Here is a 23,323-nt window from a genome sequence, read left to right as displayed (position 1 = left end):
CGCAGTAACATCATCAATATTTGCAACTAAATTATATGAAAGCCAATCGGTTTACGTGCACTGATTCGACGAGTAAATAAAGTCATTGACATTTGAATGAGATTAGCTTTTATTATCATAATTTATAGAGCTTTCAAATCAGCGGATTTTTCGCCCAGTTCTTTACCCGTGACGTGAAAAAATCTGTCGCGAGGTTTAATATGTTTTGAACCAGTAGATGTCAATTGTTTGCTTCACAAAGTTGCACATAGTATCCCTAGTCTTTTGTGTAGAATATAACGAACATATTGATCGCACCGCCCACTTAATAAAGGTAAGAAGATAATCCAAACAAGAATTTAAAATTATATTAGTTGGAAATCCTTATTAAACCAACAACGAGCTCTTGTTAATGTTGCTGAACAAAACCCACCCCCATATAGAGGGGTTGTTTACATGCGGTCGACGATTGCGGCGAGTCGAGTAAGAGAGTGGGCGCTAGTAAATGCATGTACCAGTATGTATTATAATTTAAGAGACATGTCGCTGGCTTGGAATAAGCGACCTTGTTTTGTAATGAAGCCTCGTTTAGACTGTTTTGGCATACGTGAAGGCAGCATGTTTTTGTTGGTTTTGTTGCATACAATAATGCTTAACCACAGTGCAGCCATGTTTATGGTTCTAGACGTTGTATCTAAGTTCTCTTGGTTATGCGAATGGAGTCGGGATATCATTTATCAAAATAATAATTCAATATTGTAATGTTAAATGAAATTGGTGGGAAAAGGCTTTATTTGGTTAATTTGATAGGTACGGTGAACCGAATATAATTAAAAGAACCGGATATTTATTCAAAATAGATAACTACTGTTATTTTTATTCAAATATGTAAGTCTCTAGATATTAATTTAGGCATATGAAAATGATACATTGCACATTGTTACACTTATTATTAAATGCATACATATATCAAATACATTGATAATAAACACATCTATTTTAATAGCATAGACTTTAATGGCACGGACCGTCAGCAAAACAGATTTAGTGTGTTCATTAATCAATATTAAAAGTAGCCCAAAATAATTATTTTAATCAACTAAATTCAAATTGAGTTGATTTATTTATAACAGTAGTGTAATCAAGTTATATTAATTTGTTCGTAGTATAAAGTAGTGGGTCCACCCACATAGTTTGGGAATAGCTTTGTATCAGATTAAATTGAGTACGGCTAGTCGCCTACACAAAATTAATAAAACTAACTAATGACTTACTCAATTTATGCTTCTGTTTTCTAAAACTTCCATTTAGATATATGTCTTAGGGTTGGCAATTTCGTCATCATGTCAAACATCTATGTATTTAGTACTTATCTACTGCGTTAAAGAGAACTTACAAGAAAACATAGGTAAATAAAAAGTTCAAAATAAAAACTCCACTTTCCCGCGAACATTAACATTGGAACTTCTTTAGAACAACGACTGCAACGAATAAAAGTGCATTAGTTTAAATAGCTAAGTATCTAATATAATTAATTGTTGCACCGTTACCCACGACGTTCAAGTTGACACGTGGGGCAGAACTTAATTCACTCAGCAATATCACTCTACGAGGGAGCCTCATTAATTGAAAAGTGAAGTGACTCCGCACAATTTGTTCATAAAGGAACATAATACAGTACTATAAATTCGCTTATCTGCATTTTATCAAAGACATTTAACTGACAAAGTTAGGTTTAATGTTACAGTTTATTTGCCTTGTTTGAATTAAAAGTTTTGGTAATTAAAGCGACCTCGGTTATTTTGTTTACGAACTTACGTTCTGTGTTGTCTCGGCTTGTTTTAGTTTAAGTTATGGTCGTACCTTATTTTTGATACTAGTTTTAGTATTTCGGTGCAAGTTTTAATGAATTCGCGATTCCAATTAAGCTTTTTTAAATGGGAATTCATTGTTACATTTACGTTATTTTTGCGCCGGATAAACGTTATTTTGTTCACAAAGACTACCATCGAAATCAGATATTTTGTTGAATTAACTTCCGTCATTCAACCTAAGCTTAGTAGTGAAGGCCGGACCTATCAACACTTTATCTGATGACAACCAAATTATTTATTCCCATAACGGCCAGATGGATTACAATGGCGTAAAACCGCTTCGAGACAATCACTGCGCAGCTGAAACGTTCGGACGCTCACAAAGCTTGGCTAGTTATAACTCGCTCGTTATCGTCTCGGTGTTTCCGCAATTAATCCTATCTCGGCGATAAGGCTGTTTCAAGTTAAGGGCCAGTCACTAGGGATCTAAGCAATCTTTACGGGTGACTTGTCAAAGTGAGAAAAGGGTCGGAAGCTCGAGAGACTTTCAACAATGCTTGTTATCTTAGAAGTAAGCCAAGAACGCACCTAATGATACCAATTTTAAAATAAATACAAGGTTCCGGTGATGGTATTCAACTCTTGGGAAAAGATTTCGTCTTTGTCATTGCAAAAGTTCACTTGGGCGAATTTGATAAGAAGAATAGATTCTATAAGTAATATTAAACACTGAAAAAGTAAACAAATACTTTTATAAAATAAAATAATAAAATACAGGTTGGAAGAAAACGACTTTACAAATGAAACCGCGATTTATAAAGTCAGAAATTCGCTTCGAAATGTTTATTTAGCGACATTAAAACTTTCTCATTCCGTTTCGTAGGTGTGGAACAGAGGAATCGTTTGAGGCAAATAAACACAACGTAACCAAAAGTTAATATGGTCGTAGTGGAGTTCAATAAAACGATCCGTGTTCGTGACGGATGTCGACAGGGGTTGCGAACATTTGCTTTTATTTCGTCCTGCAACTCGTTTAGCACATGCCGACTGACAATCAATCTCAGTCAATATATGGGACAAAGGATCGTTGTTTCTGTGTTGTCGCGGCCTAATGAAATTTTTCTGGTGCGCTTTTTTGCAACTGAACTCACTCTAAGCGGGGCGGACATGAAAGCCTGCTTAACACGGATTATTGTGAGAATTTTTATTGGATTTGTGCCTAAGGTATTTCAAAGTTACGAGTGTTTTTGTATCAAAAAATTGCGCTGCTAACTCAATTGTTGAAGGAACAAATAAACGACGTAAAATACTGGAACCTATAACAGTATTAAGGTAATATTACGGATCACGTTGTTGACTTATCTCGTCTGACATTATCAGATTTTCAGCAAATCCGGCCGCTATCCAAAGTGACAATTAGCGTAACATCTGTTGCTGACTCACCGGCTACTTCCGAGTTTTAATATTCACAAATGGGCTATCTTCATTTTGTGGCCTACCCTTATCATGAGTGACACAAAACAGGCCCCTATTAATTTATGCCCTCTGTTAACTAATAAAGAAAAACGAGTGCGGATCCCCCTAGGAGCTACATTGAAAATCACCTCTGTCTGGCCGACAAATTAAATTTCCTACACATTGATTTTCACCGAGCGCAGTAATTACTTAATTTACTGATTAGTTTACAGAGTCGTGAGCGCAGCCAATGGGGGGAAGATTTATAGACTAATTTTATAAGGGAGCTCCTCAGGTATCGAGATATTCAATTACGGAGATTGTGCTGTGAAAAATTCTCTAGCGAGATAATTTGGGGAGGAGAAATTTTCCGCGACGGCGTTATTATGATAAACGTTACTTTTAAGGTTTATGACCCATTGACGAATACTTGGAGACATTTTGGCTGAAAAGCACAAAAATATATTGCGTACTTTAAACTCTTCAACGATATAATAAAAAACGGTATTATCAATCTTAAAATGAAAAATAAAAGCAGGATAAGTATTAATACGTTTGGTATTTATGTTATTTTAATATAACTTTATTTTATTGAAAAGGTCTCGCGGCGTTCATCAGAGGTATTAACGCGATACTTTGCGTTACATATCTGTCATATTTGTCATCGCAGAGTTATTAATTGCAGATTATTTTGATCGGGTAAAAGACCTTTAATAATACTTGAATGCCAACGTGCTTTTATAATGAAATAAATACTTGAAGGATTTTATAATACCATAGGAATTATATTGCAACAATTACGACTGCACTTTTAAGTATGCAATTAATTTTATAGTTAATACCATAATGGCGTATTGTTATTGTAAAGTAGTTCTAACTTTAATACAAAAGTAAATTCAGGACTCATTTACTGGCGTAGAACAAAACGTTATAAGGGTAGAGGCTTCTGACCTCAGTCTGGCTTGAATATAAAACTTGCATGTTGGCACATAAGTAGGTACACGCGCGGTCACTATTTTAAGTCCTAAGTGCTCAACAATGAGGGGGGTTGGACGCAGGCTTAGTGCCACTTAGTACTAATTATACATTCATGTTGATCAAAAGAATGGGTGCTTTCAAAAGCCTACAAATGGAAGCCGATTTTTTTTTCATGAATTAGTACATTAAAAGGAACCACTAGAGGTTCACAACGGTCAACAGTGCTTTTGATGACCAAATGACCGGCCCTCGGCTGGAGAGCACTTCGAACGACCCCTGTGATCAATATTACGCGTGATTCTACACGGATGGAAGCTAATGCCGATTTTTGCATTTTACGGACGATTTTTATATTTAAATCATTATTTATGCTTTTGGCAAAGTCAATTCATTTCAGCATTGTGTATAATAAGCTTCAATGGTCAGTATTATTTACCTCAGGTTTGAACATGAAAAGCGAATGCATTTCATTAAACTGTTGTTCGTTTGTTGTCATAGTTCTTTGCCATATTTTAAAAGAATATTGTGTTTTGATTAAAATAATTAACTATCATGTGAGCCCAGCTTTTGTTTATTTGAGATTGGCACATTAATGTCGCCTCTTCTATTAGGCTCTTCTACACGTCATCCGAACAATTACCAACCCCATCTATTCATCTTAGGTGCCCATCCTTCATAACTGTCTTCATCATTAAACATATATTTGTCTTGCATAATCAGAGAAACTCTCAATACCTCCAACAATTCTCCCTATCTACTAATACAGGAGGAAGTTTATCAGTTCTCGGCACGTTGTGCTTGTTATAGGGAACTTCATTAACGCACACTATTCAACCGGGAATTTATGCTTAGCGACATATAATGACGTTAACTAGTGAATTATTACGTGACTCTATTAGAATGTATAACTCTTCTCTGACTGCTTAAGTACATTGATTGATATTTGTTGGTTTGTTGTTTATGAGTTCCTTGATGTTTCTTTTTTAGGTTGCCGAGCTTGTTTCTGTGGACCGACGTTTTATGTGAATGGCATCTTTATGTCACTCAGTGTGTGAATTAGATTCATTCTCATCACTCCTCCATTTTAACGGCTGTTTTTGATAAAACTTAAGACCAACTGTTTTAAATTCTGTTCTAAAATTGTAAACTTTTACCAAATATTTACTAACGGAGTCACGGAGGGAATTTTAAATGCCAGTTTTGGGACTAAAAACTGGAAATGATCGCGTATAATATTTCATGTGGTATAAGAAACGCGCGAACGTTGAGCGGAGAATAGCGTGTTTTAAAGCTAAAATGCAGTCGACCTATATCCAACACAATGGCCTATGTTTTCGGGCACACAATGCGATCCCATCGTTCACTGCAGTTTGTACAGGTGCTCCCGATTTTTGCTCACAACGCCATTTTTGTTTAAAATCCTTGTTTGAAAATAGAGATATAATTTTGCTTTATAGCTTCGAGCGTTTTGGGAGTACAGTTCTTGGGTTAAATTTATACCAGATGGATGTACCCTTTGTTTGAATTTCACTTTAAAGTTAAACTGTCAAAGTCCTATGGGAGTTTGTGTTGAAAGTTGATGAATGTAATAAGATGACTACAAAATTATTGATTAAAAATCCCATTAAGATTGTCAAGTACCAACCCAAATTTTTTAACACAAAACTTAAATCATACTTACAACTGACGAATTACACAATATGTAAGTTCGTAAAGAAAGTACAGTTCGCATCAGAAATTCTCAGTGGGAACTAGAACAATAAGAACAGTGCATCTTGTACAGTCGACCAATCTTAAGTGCATTGCATCGTCATGTTCTGCATTTAGACGTTCGCATCCAGTCTCCTTGCTGTTCAAGCTTTCGATAAGGATTTCAGCTGAATTTCGTGGATTTTGTGTTCACTGGTGGTGTGATAGTTTCGGATGGAGGTGTTATAATTAAAGATGGAGGATGCAAGCAAGTTTTCAGCAGATGAATAATCAGTACCTATGTGTATGTATAAATAGTTGTATTTTCATAATCATATCAACTTATTGACGTCCTCTGATGAATGTAGGTCTTCCCCAAGAAGCGTATAATATTAGATAAAGAATACCTACTTATCATACAAACACATCTTAACTAATGTTACACATTCCTGAGCCAACAATAAATAAAATACTCTTTATTACCCGGATATCGAATTCAGAACTCTAAGATAATAACTTCATAATCAGTCTTCTATATACCATCTAAATATTATAAACCTGTTAACGTAACAACTGATTTTCCCTTTAGTTTTCATCAGTTAACATGAACCGTTTCGTCAAACTTCTGTGACGCAATTCCTTACTATTAAATCAAAGTTCACAATTTGTGCGTGAATGTTGAGCGTATCATCCCACGCAATCTGTAATATTAGTTGAATATTAAAATAGAATCTCAAAGGGCACAGTTATATTTATATTTGTACAAATATGATAAGCGAAGAATAAAACCTTTAGTTACTTTGACGTATTCATCAATCTTATTTAACTTTTGGTTATTTTTAGAAGTTTTGTGATTTAATTTCACCTGTTATTTATTATGTTTTATATTTATTTATGTTTTGGGTACTTTCCTTTGCACATTGACTTCAATATCTACTTCTAAGCCTTACAAATTACAAAGAAAATGTATCTGTATTTTACTTACGAGGAAGTTCTACAAGCTTCAGTCGTTCTGCTTTAAAATATTAGAAGAAAATATTGTTTGTAAATTGCACACAATGAGAGATAATTTGTACAAAAACTGATTGCTTAGAATCTTTATAATCTAAAAAAAAAGAATAAACGAATGAATATCACATTTAAATTGCCCAATAAACGTGATGCCATTAGCAGAAGCTAGTGCAATAACATTAATTTTAAACTACATAAAATACCAACATGTATGTAAACAAAAATACCAGCACATTGCAATAAAGTAAACTCGCTCACAATAAAATACGAGAAGCTTACGTTAATTTAAATGGTTTAAACCTTCAGTATTATAAACTAAGAGTTTTCTACCTACACGTTCTTCCAGCTAAAATACGGAGTCATTAGTCGTTTTGTGTGAACAGACTTATCCCGAGGGCGGGTACTATCGTCTAGATCTATGTTTTTAATCTAGTAATTAGCTTCTCGGGACACAGGAGTTATATTACCATGTTGTGCTCTCAAAGGCAGGATTAGTTGTGGCTTTTTAGAACTAAACAAAGGGTTTTGTTATGAGGCTGCGAACGTAATTCGCTGACCTCAGTGCACTGGTGGTTGGGAGAATAATTTTGTGCAAAATCTGTTGATAGTTTCATGATTAAACAATTATTTACATTGAAATATTAGATAATATATTATATTCGTGTTTTGTAAGCATGTTATTAGTGAAAATGTTTTTCAATTAATAAAAAAGCTTATCATTTCGATTATTCCATTTCTGAAATTAAGACACTAAAGAAAATTAGATTGCTGCTGTTAGCGTTACCAAAAACAAAAGCCAAGCGAAGCCAAAAATCGTATACACGACAATGGGGTAAGACTAGACTTTAGCTAAAAAAGGGAGTGCGTTGTAGTTTTGGTGTCTAATTGGCCTCCTGTTCAGCTTGCTCTCAGATAATTGGATTATCTTGCGAGTGTTTCCGACGCCCGTATCCTCGTTTGGTGGTTAACTGATTGTCGGGCCGCGCCTGGCGCCATCTTTCGGTGGATTTTGTCACAGATATGTAATTGGGCATGTAATTTGCGTGCTTGGTGAATTTAGAACGCAAATACCTTATTTTGGTGATTTAATTACTTGTCAAAGACACCGCATGGAGTGGAATTGATTAAGGTACTTTAGAATTTAGCGTTGTTATCACAGTAATACCTAAGGTATTTTCTGCAGATGTAGATATAATAGAAGGTAGAAAATAATAATCAATACTTCGTATACAACGAGTTCATCATACCATCCTTTTCGTGGCTTGTACAATACTTAAATAGCTTATCTATTTACGAGTATTTTTTTTAACAAAAGCGTTTCACCTTTCCCAAACCCAGTTTAATAGTAATAGTTATGTATATGTCAGTAACATATATCATGACAACGCCATCTTCACATATCAAGATGCTCAGGGGCCCAAAGTTTGTTTACTCAAGTAAATTGCTTTGTAAAGCCCGGGGCGGTTAAAAAATATTTCTCTATCTGTCAAGAAGGCTCCAAACATAATCATCTTATGTCTGCCACGTTATTTATATACGGAACCCTGGTATTAAATGTCAACGGGGAAATTTATTCCCAGATGCCAAAGATTTTTTTCCCCAGTGTTGCCTATTCAAATATTGTTTTAACCTTGGGGAAACTCACCTTGGAATTGATGTTGAAAAAATAAGGATTTAAAAAGTTTGAGTATAATATTTTAATATTTATTTTGTCGTATTTTTCAGATCAGTGTTTCATGCATAAATATTCCCAATGACGAATAAACTAATACAACAATTGTAATTGTAAATTATAAAGCTTAAAACTTATTAATGATCCGCTAGGCTTGTTAATCTGCCTTTCAAATGAGGACGGTTACTGACTATGTATTTAACAATAATAATTATTAATAATGAATGTTATTAATAATAATGAAATCTCCTTTGTTTGACACATTTTCCATAATACGTAAATTACTCTGCAAATACGATAAAGTTATCATTATAATTAGCAAATAAAATGGAAATGGACAAGCGAAATTATAATAATTTCAATGCCAACAATTATCGAACTATGTCAATCAAATTATTTTAATTGATTGCTATCCTTGTTTACTGCGAAGTTTAATTTGGTATGCTTCAGATGTCTGTGTAAATAATATAAACGATTTGTCATTACATTACGAAATTTAATTATTATTAGTCAATTCTTGTCACTGATAACAACTAAAGAAAACTCGGATACAAACACATCTTCCAAAAAGCTTACTCAAATATAACAAAAAAATGAAATAACAAAAAAAATATGTAAATATCACACTTACTGAAAATATAGAACATTTTATTCGTTGCTTGGACCTGTTTTGTTTTTAACCTGGAAAATATAGGTATCTAGTTTCTGTCTTTTATCTGAATCAATTTACTTATCCTTTTCCTTCTAAAGTATTGTTATAAGAAACCTTGTGATATATTAGACGACACGACCACTGATTGCTTTATACTCTTTTCCTAGAAAAACCAGTATAACTTCAAACAAAACACTATCTAGGCCACTGAGTTCGAACTCCGTCATCGAAATGACTTCGATCTTAAGAGAATGTATCGGAAAAAGCACTTATTTCGATACCGGTAGCATGATCTAAGTTCTTGATTGTTCTCACAACTTGTTCATTCAGTTTATAATTAAACTCGGGTCAAGTCCTAGTTGACTTCGCTGTAGTTCCAGGCTCTTGGGAACTTTCTTCGTTTGTTTACAACTCTTGCTTTGATTATCCTTTAAGTGCCTCCTTGATTGATAAATATTCAATTAGTAGATAGCAGTGTATTGGCGGTTGACAATTAGAGGTTTGTCTGCCCTTAGGTATTGCGTGGGCTGGTTTTAATTGAGCTCTTTGTGACTGGGAAAGTTCTATACTCCATTGTTTTTACTAGAAATCGCAAAATTGCCTGATAACACTGGAGATTATTGATAAAAATCTACAAAACCAAAAAAAGTACAAACTTTTCATTCAAGCAACTCAATTCTATACGATTTGTCGATCAGCTTCTTTAGTAGAATTCTAGCTTCAAGTTAACACAACTTTCGTACCTACTATAACCTTATATATGATATTTCGTATTTGATAAATTCAATTAATGGACAAAATATATTCTCTTTTTCTCTTTATCAAACATTAAAGTACCAATAATTTTACGGATGAACGGCAAAGAAATCTGTGGGGACCGTTTATTAAAAAAATATGTATGATCTACTATTTTTGTACTGGAATATGTATGTTTCATGAGAGGAATCAAAACAGCCTCCCTTTTGTAAAAAAAAATACAAGAGAAATTCTAACATTGGTGAGTCAGAGCCTCGGAAACAGGGTAGTGAGATAGATTTTAATTTTAGATTCAGTTCATATGTCGTTTGAAATTGAAGCGGAGAAATAAAATGGTTTTATTAATTCACTTTGAGACCGTAAGCTCAGTCTTTCAATTATTTTTTTGGACACCTAGGTATATTGTATGATAAAGAATGGAGATTAAAGTCACCGAATAAGCGCGTATAAAAACTTTTTAGGACGTATTTTAGGTCGTAGAAACGGCAAAGTACTATAGCTCTAAACATCTTCATACAAGTATTCTAATACAACAAAAGCAATAAAACAAGTTATCTACTACCAACATATAGAACAGTTATACTGGAGTTAGTAGCATGTCAGACAACAGGCCGATAACCTAGGGAGCCCGTCGAACTATAAAGTGGGCTCGCGCTTCCCCCAAGGGGGTACAACCGACGAACCGTTGGGCTTGTACTACCGAAGCCATCCGGTTGTACGTACTGTTCGAGAGAAAACTCTGAATAAAATATCATGTAAGTACTATACTCATGTCTACATAATGTGGGTATGTATTTTGATGTTATTATTTTAAGATATATTTGGTATTTTACGACAATCCGTAAACGAAATTATTTGTTGCCGATATTTGACCGCCAACTGAATATAATATTAAGTAATTTATAAACATAATTCGATTAACAGAAAAAAACATGGAACACAATTTCATACAAAAAAGAGACTTGGCAAAGACGGGCCAAAACAGAAACGCAACGCAAAAAAAGTCGCCATGTAAACTACGCACAAATTAAACCCCCTCAGACAGGATGTATTAAAATTTCCAGAGTTAAACTTTGGGGTGCGCGGGGCGATGCGTTTTGGTATTCACGTACACAAACCCACCAACTTAGGTATACATCCTTACATCGGATTTTCTCTATAGGCCTACCTCTCCCTCAAATAAACACTCTATCCCAAAGCAACAAAGTCGAAATTACAACAAGATACTTAACACTGTTGATCGCCAGGAAATTGTTGAAATATTAATGGGTACGTTATGCTCAATTTCCTGGCTTTCAACGAGTAGCTATCGGTAACTTTGTCCTCTAAAATGTTAATAGAAATACTTGGTAGAATTAGTTGATAGATAATTAGCAGTTTAAATAAGGCGCGTAATTGTTTAAGTTTATCGTTTAAGATATTAATTAGTGTTTTTATGCGACCGTAAAACTACGCTTTATGAGCCATTGAACGTGAAGATTTAGAACCTTAATTAAAATTTACACACAGAATTATGATTTATAACAAATCATGAAAGCTCTGAAAATATTATGAGATCTTTGATATTTTAAACAAAGAGCGATTCATGGGTGATTTAATTGCGAGTTATTTTAGTGGGTGACCGACATATTTTAGTGTTTCATAACTCGAGCTTTCATCAATCCAAAGTTATACATTTAGGACATAATAAATTATAAGTCCCAACCTGGTTTCGAACATCAAACAAAAGCCCTGTCGGATTTCAGGCCGTGGTTTCGTTATTTTAAGCATGTTAGTCGGTCAGCAGCACTTTGTAGGCTCGAGCGTCCTACGCAGGTGCCGCGTGAGATCAACGCTTTTGAAAAATTACATTTATTAAATTTGCAAACGTTATTCAACACGGCATCCGTTGATTATTCCAATTTTTCGCATCGGCCGTTCCCGTTAATTGTTTTCCCAGTCGATCCAATTCGCTCTTCAGTTAGCTTTACAATTTCAAAGTGTCATTTGATTCGTGATGGATTTCGGAAGTTTTTTGGCAATTTCACGGTTCACGGCTATCCCCGATGGATTCTGTTTTGTTTCAACATACATCTGAATCGACGGATCAACGCCGATAACGTAGTTCCACGCAATTGTCCCAAAAAGTGTGTAGCGAATGAAACAGGAATTTTATTTTCAAAGGCAAAACATTTAAATGTTTATTTTTGTTAAACCGCCATGTTTTTCCTAAAAAAGCTAAAACGCCGTCAAATGGTGTTGCTATTAAGTTGAGGAATTGGATTTGAAGCCGTATATTTAAAACCACGTAATGAAAGCATTATAACGTGAGCACCGTAATTAAATTAAATGAAACCGTACAAATACAATGAAAAACAAGATTAACAAACTTATGTCATTTCAGCGTAACGACAAAACGAAATTGTAACTATAAACGTAAAATAAATTCTTATCACACAGAACATCAACAGCTAATGATAGCAGCAACACCACAGAACAAACATTACATTAAAAACAGTAATGATCGTAAAAGTGTCACAATAAATAATAAAGTTTAATTTAAAATATCGCACATAACGTGGCGAAATGTCTCAATTTATTTAACGAAAGCGTGACAAAAGCTGTAAATGTGAAATGGTCACTTAAATCACAGCAATTGCCACGCCTATGCTGACCAAAACTGTGTTTTCATGTAAAATTGCGTTAATGTTAAGTTATTCATACCGCAACATAAGCAATTACGATAAGAGTTCGCTGATGACTTATTTTCTTTGAACGCTTTCTTTCTCAAGTGATCCGCTGTAAAGAGATTTAGTATTCAATTTAGTCGGTGACATGCAGAATGAATTTCATTATCTACACAAATTGAGTCTTTTGTAACGCGATAAACGCGGGATTTAAGAAAATAAACATTATAAATAGATTTTCGTCAAAGTGCTTTTGAAGTCTAGGGATTCAAGAGCAGAGCTCTAAAACTTGGCCCCATTTCACTTGAGATTCCGTAATCGTGTAGTTAAGAACAATGCCACAGTTTCCTATCGATAACTGCAGCAGTATCGATTCTGCATTCGGTATGCTTGGTATCGATATCGTAGTTTCCCTAAATGTCACAGTTTGCATGAATAAGATATCTTTAAATATATCACAGAATTTATGGTTTTGCGTTGACAATCAGTTGGAAAATCTGATAAATTATAGAAGAGCATACATTAACTATGGACTACTTTTATGTTCTGCTTTTAATAAGAAGCTCATACTTATGGAGTAACAACGAAGACATGATTATCGTGGCCAAGTAATTTTAGCATGCTGAAACTTATATTACGACCACATACCTTTCTTCCTTTAACTAAGTTCAAATCTTCATAATGTTATGCATCTTAAGGGGAAGCATGGCATTAGATTGGCATCCAAGCACTCATCTGGAAGCGATTACCATATCTAATACGTACGTGCCTTCATCATTTCATTGTGTTTAATTCTACACTAATAAGTTCCGATACTGTAAACCACATCAAAGGTCCGAATTAGCATGAACGGGCACGTTTGAGGGATAATAAAGCGGTAGTGGTAGTCAGCTAGAGCACCTTAGGGGCTAATTTCGCTTGGCAAGTAATGATTATGAGTCTGGCGCGAGGCCTGCAAAGGACCGCAATATGCAAATGATTTTAGCCTTTAGCGTTCAAGTGTCCGATGCTCCTGTAAAATAATTATATTAAAATTAACTTCAAAATTATTTTTATTTCGACTTTATTCAGGCTTCAAAGAAAAGTTACATAGAAAGTTGGTTTTGTAACCACAATACAATTAGAATAAATTATCATTGAATATAAAATAAGTCGAAGTTAGTTGTTTACTCGTTCTGTATTTGTTGTGAAAGTTAAATTCGCAGGAAATATAATTTTTATATAATGTGGAATTTAATTAAATAATAGGTACTTTTCATTATATTTTAGATGTCCCTCACGAACTTCAAACAAGTATGACATGACTAGAAAACGGTTGAACTCAACAGACGTCTCAAAACTTCAAAATTAGTCTTCATAAATCTTCAATAACTGTTACCAAGAATCACTCTAAACAAAAGAATAGATTTATACTCAACGTTAAAATATTCCTCTTACAAAGATTAACTACAGCGAGAATGCTCCATTTAGGCGATTAAGCTTTTGTTAATAAGCTTCAGAGTAACAACAAAGGGGTGACAAATAATTCGTTTATTTACCCTGTGAAGATGGGATAATCATTCAAGAAGGCGGTAATCGGCCAGGCTCTTCATTATTGGACGCTTTTGTAAGCTTTTATCACGAGATTACATTAAAAAAATATAATATCCTCCTTGATTCATTGTCATCTATTCTTATTTGAATTCGGCGTTATGTGATAATGAATTCAAATAAGAACTTTAATAAACTTAACCTAACCTTACCATTTGGGCCATAACTTTTGTACTAAATAATCTTTAATTATTGGTATACCAAAATAAACTCATTCGATTATATTCACAAGTACGATGTGATATCCAATACCTTCCGCCTTATGCGACACGTCGCTGAGCAACAAGCAACTATACATTATAGAAGTTCTCAACTTTAAAATGCACCATTTGCTCGGAGCTCTCGTCGACTTTTTAATCTGTTGATCAAACAAGCGGACGGCCGACGACAAATTTATTCTTGTACACAAAGATCTTAATCGCCATGTTTGCTTTTGAGCTTCAGCTCTTTTTAAACTCAAGATATATTTTGCTAAACTACAAGAAAAAATTTAATAGAAAATGTTTGAAGTCGACCTGTGGAAATGTAGCTTGTTTGTGGTCATTAAAATTTATTGTTTATTAGCAACGACGTTGTTTAATTTTTAAAAGGAAAATGGAACTTATAAAATTGGAGCGCAGAATAATGTACATCTAGATTGACTCGAAACTAAAAGCTACTAAATCAGTAAGAAAATCTTTAAGTTTCCGTGTATTTGGTAGCCACAATTCCTTATTGCTTTATGAATTTCTTTTTCATGTTACGTGTAGTGGCGAAGAAACAAAATATGTTTCACTGTCATTATATCACTCTGTCATTAATCGGCCCCCAATGTGTTATCACTTACAAAGAGTGTCAAAAAAACAACAAAGGCTGCCAAATTATGATTTGTTTGGAAATCTTTGTTACACCGTCTGTCAGGTGTGTCGTGTATTTTTGTTTTGGCAAATATCCAGGGCATTGTTGTTTAAAAAATCTTTAAAACCACAACATATGCTTATTAAAGGAACACTGAAATTTCATTGTGAACAAAACCACGTATACACGGTGTAGCTTGCACCTTCTTTACATATGTTTTAAGCGAAAATTGACAGTTGCCATTTGCAATCGCATCGCTTGATGGAAAGCGGGTTTCACCGCCCGTAAGCCGCCAAACACCAAATAAGACGCAAGTGCGTTACCTTTTAAAAAGTAATCTCTTTTCTTGAAAGTTTGAAGGCGTGTTTTGTTAAAATCCCAACGCAAATATATTTTATTCATCGTCATGCGTTGTGTAAAAATAAAACGGAACTTTTGCGTTCCACAGTATCCTTCCAAATTACGTGTTATTTACAGCAGACAATATCGACTTTGCCGAAATTAACCCATAGAATCTCAAGCTGCAAGTGGTTGCTAAATTATTATAATAAGCGGTAGGGTCAGCGTGCAAATTGTCGGGCATTAAGCAAATTCGGTCAAATTAGCGCCGGTATGGCCAATAATAACTGCAGAGCTTACCAGTTCTGGCAACAGTTGCAGAACTAAAAATATTTATTTACATTATTTTGCATCTTCAACTTTTTGCATATTTTCTTCAATGTTATCTTCTCCACTGATTGGCTGTTGTTGTGGATTCTAAAGAAAACTAACAGTTGTTCGTAATTGCATTTCATAAATTTTATGTTGAGAAACATTAATTTGTTCGCAGTGCTTCCGTTGTTGCAAGAAAATTATTGAGAATTGTGTTATCGTGATTTTAATTTCATATTGTTTGATTTTCAGCGTTTCTAGTTTGAACACGAACGTTTTCCGCTCGTGCTGCTTTTCTATTTTCTAAAGGATGTTTTCAATATAATTTACTCGTTTCCCTGTATAATATTTCTACTTTTTCATTTGAATAGCGTTTTTCCGTTATGACTTAATTGGATCGACAAAAAAAATATGAAAATATATAAAATTTATGTAAATTGGAACGACAATTCTTATTTATAAATAGTAATATTAATTATTGAATTAAATGCTCCTAGAAAACAAAATTAATAGTATCTAATTCTAGGCTATCATTTGATTCATATCCAGCACAATATTTAACAGGTGCTATTTAAAACAAACAAAAAAATAAAGAACAAACGTTGCAACACTTGCAACGTAAATAAAATGTGTCATGCCGCATATAATTTATGCGGTCCACATTTTGTGGCGAATTCGTAAAGGGGCCAGCACGCGTTAAATGAAACGAAACAACTGTTCTGTCTCTGGTGTTGCACTGACGTTGGCAATTTTAACTAATGACGTCTGACATCTGACATTTGATGTCAGACGTTTGACGCCAGATGCGACGCACCGGTTGAAGGGAAGTATTTATTGATTTTCACGTTTGGACAGACAGGTATCATCTGCTTGTCATTAGCTGTCGTCTTTTGTCAGTTCCAAGAATCGAACGAGATGGATGCTTTTTTGTGGCGATGTAATGACTAATTTGAGAGTGTTTGGCGACATAAGTAATGATAAATATTGGGGTGAAATATAAACGGTATTTTATTAGCTGCGTTAAAACCAGCAATTAACCTTTATATTTAGCACCCTAACTGCCTTTTGCTGGTTTGTTTTGGACGTAAAATAAGCTTTTTTCTTGATATGGGTAGACTTTTGTAACGTACTATTTTAGGAATACATTTGACATGTTACTTCATGGAGCACTGACTGTTAGCTTTACGCGACTTTTACGTCACTTTTTAAACTGAAATCTAGGTTTCAGTTACGTGATCTGCACAAAACCGTTTTGTATCTAACTCTCGTTATAAACCATGGTCTTGTGTGTTCAGACTTCAATGATATCGTCTTGCAAAGAACTATGTTGTGGAATAATATCGCTTCGAAATTCAACTGCGGTAGGTAGATAAGCAAGTTTGCTTATCTAGAACCGATAAGAAAATACACAGAAACTTGCCAGATGGTCCTATGATAAATGTACTGCGGATTGCTAAAGCATCTTAAAAATACCAGGGTTTTGAAAAATGAAGCTAGGAACACAATTTTCAAATAAATATTAACAGCCTTACTTATAAACGTGAATTAAATAATAAGTAGCACTTAAGGGCTGTTTAAGAAAATTCTTACTTATAAACGTTGCTTAAGCATGTCTTAACTAATATTTAATCAATACTTAAGGCTTTAAGTAGTGATTAGTTAAAATGTTGCTCAGAAGGTGATTAGAGATTTTTATAAGTAAGGGGGTTAGTGTTCTAAATACTAACAAAGCGTGGCCTTCTAATATAGAAAATTAATTACTCACCTGCCAGTTAAGACTTCGTTTTTCAGTGCGACACTCGGAGGAAAACCAATTAGTTTCCAATTAAAATCGAGGACTTATCGGTTTTTCCTTGACATAATTCATAATAACACCGCTTTAATTCCTCCCAAAACTGACGTATTAACGAGAAAATTTAAAATTACGGGTTGATGGTAGACAGCGTTCTATAAAGGGCTAAATCCCGTAAAATCCTCATGCGGTTGCCAGTAAAGCCTTGTACCTCGCCAGTTTTGTTCACACAGGCTAACATAATCCTTAGATTACGCGAATTAAAAAAATGTAAAAAGAATGTTGTGTATTAATCTTTTATTCGCTTTGTACCATTCGTATTTTAAAGCGTTCTGTGGTATGTACAGTTTAGTTTGGTTTGTTTGTGCTGAAGTTCTGTTATTTCACCATGGATTTTTTTCGGAAAGCAATGAGTTTTCATTACAGCATAGATTTGCAATTAAAAGATAAAAAAATAAAAATGAATACATATTTTATAACAGACATTTTGATACAAGCTTATTATGTAAATAAATTTAGTAAGTGAAAGAAAAAAATATTAAATTCGTATAAAATTCTTGTTTCATTTAAATAAACTTACAAAACTACATACAAATAGCAAAATAAGTAGCAGTGGTACCTAACTAACCCTACATAGAACACCTCATACGCGTATAAAGTTACCTCAAATCCATCATGGCGTCGCGATGGTTCCCCTACAGACATGCAGGAAGCATTGTTTAGAGCGTACTTAAAAACTAATCCAGCCTAGTGCTATTAAAACAAAGTACAATCTCGACCGTGACAGCCTCTGATTGGTTGTCCAACGTCCCTTTACAGACATTGCTCATTGTTCTACAAGTCTAGTTCTCCCCACTCTATGTCTGTTTCCCCTTTTATGTTAAAACTACGCTCGTATTAATAAAACTACGCACATTTTATTTTGCTTTGAAAGGGCTTGACAACGAATGGATTGTGTTTTTAGAAATGTGTTTTTCTTTTTTTAATAAAATGACAGTTGTTTGTAGAAATATCTGACTTGGATTCTTTTGACGAAATGTTTAATAATAATATAGAAACAAGTCTAAAATGGAATAGATTTAATAAAAAAGCATTTTCATGGCATAATTTACTATTTATAGAAAACAATAATATTTTTGAAATAACCATGTTACTTTTGCATGATATTAGCAATAGTCTCTTTGTTGTAATATTCCCGTTTATAAATATGTTTTACAAACAACCGATTAGGATCTTATTATTAATATTTTAGCTCTTGCATGTGTGCTTATTCCATTCTGTTTAAGTACCTACGGCATGTGCTAAAATTTTACATAGACTTATGTTTTGTAGGTACTGTGTACTAAATAAGCAGATGTGTTTACTTAAAAAAGAACAAAGAACACCACATATTATGGTGTTGAACAAAGTGAAGCATTCTGATTGGCTAAAAACCCAAGAATAGCGGCTTTCAACCCCTCCGCTGCAGTATCAAATTGCGGTTATGGAGCCTGAGTATCAATTAACCAAAATGGCCGCCCAGTATAAACTTCAACCAAATAACAGATGTACTTAAAAATAAAACTATGCTCAGAATTTCATTCCAAGTTTTATCAAATTATTTCAGCGCTTCAAAATTAATATTTCAGTTCTCAGATGTCTTTATTATACCTTAATTGTTAGAAAGCGAAGAAATTAGCTGTCTACTATAATAATGCAATTTTATCTTTGAATATTATTGTTGAAAGTTTCCAATTAAGTTTAGAAATGACTTTCGGTTTTGACTACTATTCATAAAGTTAATCTTCAGGCTCGAGAAAGGATTTTTTATAACTCGCAACACAAAAATGATTTCATATTTTATGAACAAGAAAACTGAGTTCGATATTTGAAAGATGCTGTAAAGTTTTTTCAGCAGTATAGTAGTATTATTGGAATAAAATCGAACTTTCAAGTTTATCTTACAGTCACGTTTAATCGTAAAAATTCAGTGTTTTTAGTATTTGTGTTTTTAGTATCTAAATGTTTGCTTTTTCTTTCAAAATAGTTACTTTTTAATGATGTTACTTGGCAAGTTTTGATAGAAAATTAAATACTTGATTCATTTTAGTTTGTTGTTTAGTTTGTTTGTTGCGTTTAGTAGGTTTATAACAAGGTGTGTGAAAATTTGCCAAGTAACATCATTAAAAAGTAACTATTTTTAACTGAGGTATGTGTATGGAACTTGGTACTTATTCAGATCTCACTTCTTTTATAGGCGAAGCATTCCCATATTATCGAACTTGGCAGCCTTTCACATTTTTGTTTTGGGAGGGATTTAAGTTTACCCTACACCTGCCAAATACTTCCGGTATATCTTATGTATATGTTGCTGTAAAAACCCGAACTATGGTAAATCCTAAGTTTTTCCAGTAAAACCTAAGATTTACCGACATGAGTTGGTATATGTAAGTATCTATACTAATATTATAAAGCTGAAGAGTTTGTTTGTTTTAGGTAGGTAGGTTTGTTTTAGATAGGTAGGATTTTTTCGGACTGTTACTATTCGAATTCAGTACATGCTAGGTTTTACCAATGTGGACTGGTAAATATTGGTTTTAGGAATAAAACAATAAGAAATCAATTTATCGTCATTTGTTTTAAGTATCTATTAGTCAAAAAGTTACGCAAAATTCTAACTATTTAAATAATTTTTATTTCGAAGTTGTATTAATAAAAGTATTGGGGATGTAGATGTGGAGGTAAAACCTAGCTTGTATTGAATTGAAATGGTAGAAGTCCGAAAAAATCGTAACTTTATAATAAATTCTTACATATACCAACTCATGTCGGTAAATCTTAGGTTTTATTGGAAAATCTTAGGATTTACCATAATTAGGGTTTTTTACAGTAACATATATATCTCATGTTGTATGTCTTTAATGCGTATTTATAGGCAAAACAACGATTGATAAAATTCCCACTGAACTTTTTAATTCTTTCATCCAGACAATCAGTAACAACGTGTGAACCGCATATTTGTAAACAGTGCACACGATAAATCTTTGCCAACGTTATCAGTTTATTGAATATTATAAATATTGATAAACGACAAGCGAGTGTTATAAACAATAGGTTAATAGCTTCCCGTTTCAGATCATTTAACTTGCACGTGACTTCGGTAGGGTTGCCAAATGTTTGGTGTTATTTAATTTATTGATTTCCATGTAAACAGGGTGTGGGGAGCTTTTTATTGACGATTATAATCTTATCTATGAGTTTGAGTGGAACTCGATGATCGATACTTTTGGAATTAAATTATCGTGTTACTCAAATAGTTTGTCGGTTTGAACCTGGATTTGAATCTGCACTTTTAACGTAGTGGATAGGGTTTCGTTTTAAAATGTTATGTATTTTGTAATCAATATAGGCACTTACAATAAAATTGAAACGATTGACCACAAAATATACACAAAAACCACGTTTTAATTTACATGGTAACCAGAAGTATCTTTTTCCCAACCCTACTTTTCAACAGTTAGAAAATACGATCCTAAAATACCTTTTATGTATTGCCATTGTGCCAAGCCATAGATTACATATACCGACCAATTCTGCTAACTCGAAATCGTTGGCCAAATCACGCTAGAACCAGATTACCTAACCGCTTATAACTACCTATAACCGCTTATAATATCGTAATGTTAGTAAAATTACTGGGGGTTTATCGAATATTTTGTTTATTTAGTTTGCGGGTAGTTCTAAACAAGCCTGTTTGCAGTGCCGCGTTGAATAAATAATTGTTGGTCCCTTGTTAAATATTAAAATGGGGATAGACGTTGTACACGGGCGATTAGCTATCAATGTTGAGGGTAGATGTAGGGGATGATAATTTGTGTTTAATTGCATGTTAATTTATCAGATGACTAGGCAAACTTCTCGAAAAGTTATGCGCAAAAATCTATGTCAATCTTTATGAAGATTATTTCGTGTACCTAGAAAATTTACTGAACTCAATTAAGGCGTATTATTTGATATTCTAATTTTTTTTTTCTAAAATAAATTAATTCTTAATTCAAACACGAACGCTCTATTACTTTAAGTAAATCATATTTTATTCAAAGGCTTTTAATTAAAAACCTATCTAGTCTGATTATAAAATTACGATGTGGATTTTAAGAAAATACAGGGATAAAATTCTCTTGAGATAATTATGAAAATTCACTTGCAGTGTCTCGTCTGCGATGTAACTGATTGAAGTTCTAATAAAGTGGTACATTTGAACTCTGCTACAGATTCCCTAGACTTCTGAATATTGCAAGAAGCGTTGAAAACTTAAAACTGATTAGCATTTTGAATCCATAAGGTATTTAAAATTAATTTTCTTTGTCTAGGTAAATGATATCTTTTTTTATGAAAAGTTTTAAAATAAAAATACGAATAGTCATTGTTTTTTTTAAGAAAAAAATATGAGTGTTTACAAATACCGTTTATTTAAATTTATTCATAAACCCAGGTAACAAATAGGCAGGGAGTTGCCTTACTCGTTTCAGTACTTACAGGCATCAACATCTTACACGAAATAAACTTCCACAGCCATTCCATACAATATTAATTAAAACGTATCTACAAGCCCATTAGTAAGAAACACACCTTACATACATCAAATGAGAAAACATACATTTACATCAAAACTCATCAAAGAGGCTTTCATACATACATCTTATACATAGAACATAGCCACTAAGACCTTAGGAATTATTAATACTGGCAGCTTACACGTTTCAGCCTTTTACTACTAAATAGTTCTACGAAATTGAACAAGGCATCCTTTAACGTGTCTATTATTTTTCCCAAGTCGGTGGTAGGCCTGTGTACACCGAATTTCGGCCTGATCCTCCCCTATTTACATATGCGAATGTGTGCGGTTTTGTTTCTATTTGCGCTAGTAGGGTGTGTACTCGTAATTACGGCATTGGGACAAGTCCCGAGGCGAGGCGGCCGCAGACACAGATTTAGGTTTCTATTATTTTGCTAGAAGAGAGTTTTGAGTTTAAAATTGTTTTGTCTTAAATATTTGGGAAGGTTTATGGTTTTTTTTTAACTGTTAATAAAATGCGTTTTTTATATTATTTTATTATTCATAAAAAATACCTTTGAAAATCTGAAAACCCTTCATTAGGTGTGCTAATAAATAAAATTACTTACGCATGTTCACAGAGCAAATAACATAAATCCAGCCACATTTGTATCAATTTTGTTCTGAATGTTCTTTTTTTGTCACTTCCAGTAATCCATACTTCGCTGTTTACCCCTGTCTTCTCTAAATGAACTGGGCCCGTGTTCATGGTAATTCTGGGTCTCACCTGAATGTCGATGTGCCACTAAAGGGAATATAAGATACAAAATATTGTACTCGGAAGCCTACAATTTGGACTAGAAGCTTCCATATTCATTTAATAAATATATATTTGCACTTTTTTGGCGCTACATTATAATATTATCTAGTTTCATGTATATTTCATGGCGAGTTCCAACAGAAGCTCAGTCCATTTGTTAGAAAGTATTACGTACATTCTGCAAATTGATGTGTCGTAACGCACGTAGAATATTACAAAATAAAAGTGTCCGACAAACTATTACACTTGGGAGCACAGCGCGCAATGTAGGTCTAATCCTAACTTTATTGAGATATAAAATTCTAATTTCTGCTGAGTGTTCATTAAGAATACACTGAGCAAAGTAAATAAACACTTTGGAACTGTTATGATTAAATTTAGAAAGTACTCCGAAAGATTTTAACAGAATTAATCCAAATAAAAA

The sequence above is a fragment of the Helicoverpa zea genome, chromosome 14 (genome assembly GCF_022581195.2).
Source record: "Helicoverpa zea isolate HzStark_Cry1AcR chromosome 14, ilHelZeax1.1, whole genome shotgun sequence".
Taxonomy (NCBI): domain Eukaryota; kingdom Metazoa; phylum Arthropoda; class Insecta; order Lepidoptera; family Noctuidae; genus Helicoverpa; species Helicoverpa zea.
Note: the sequence above shows the minus strand (reverse complement) of the source record.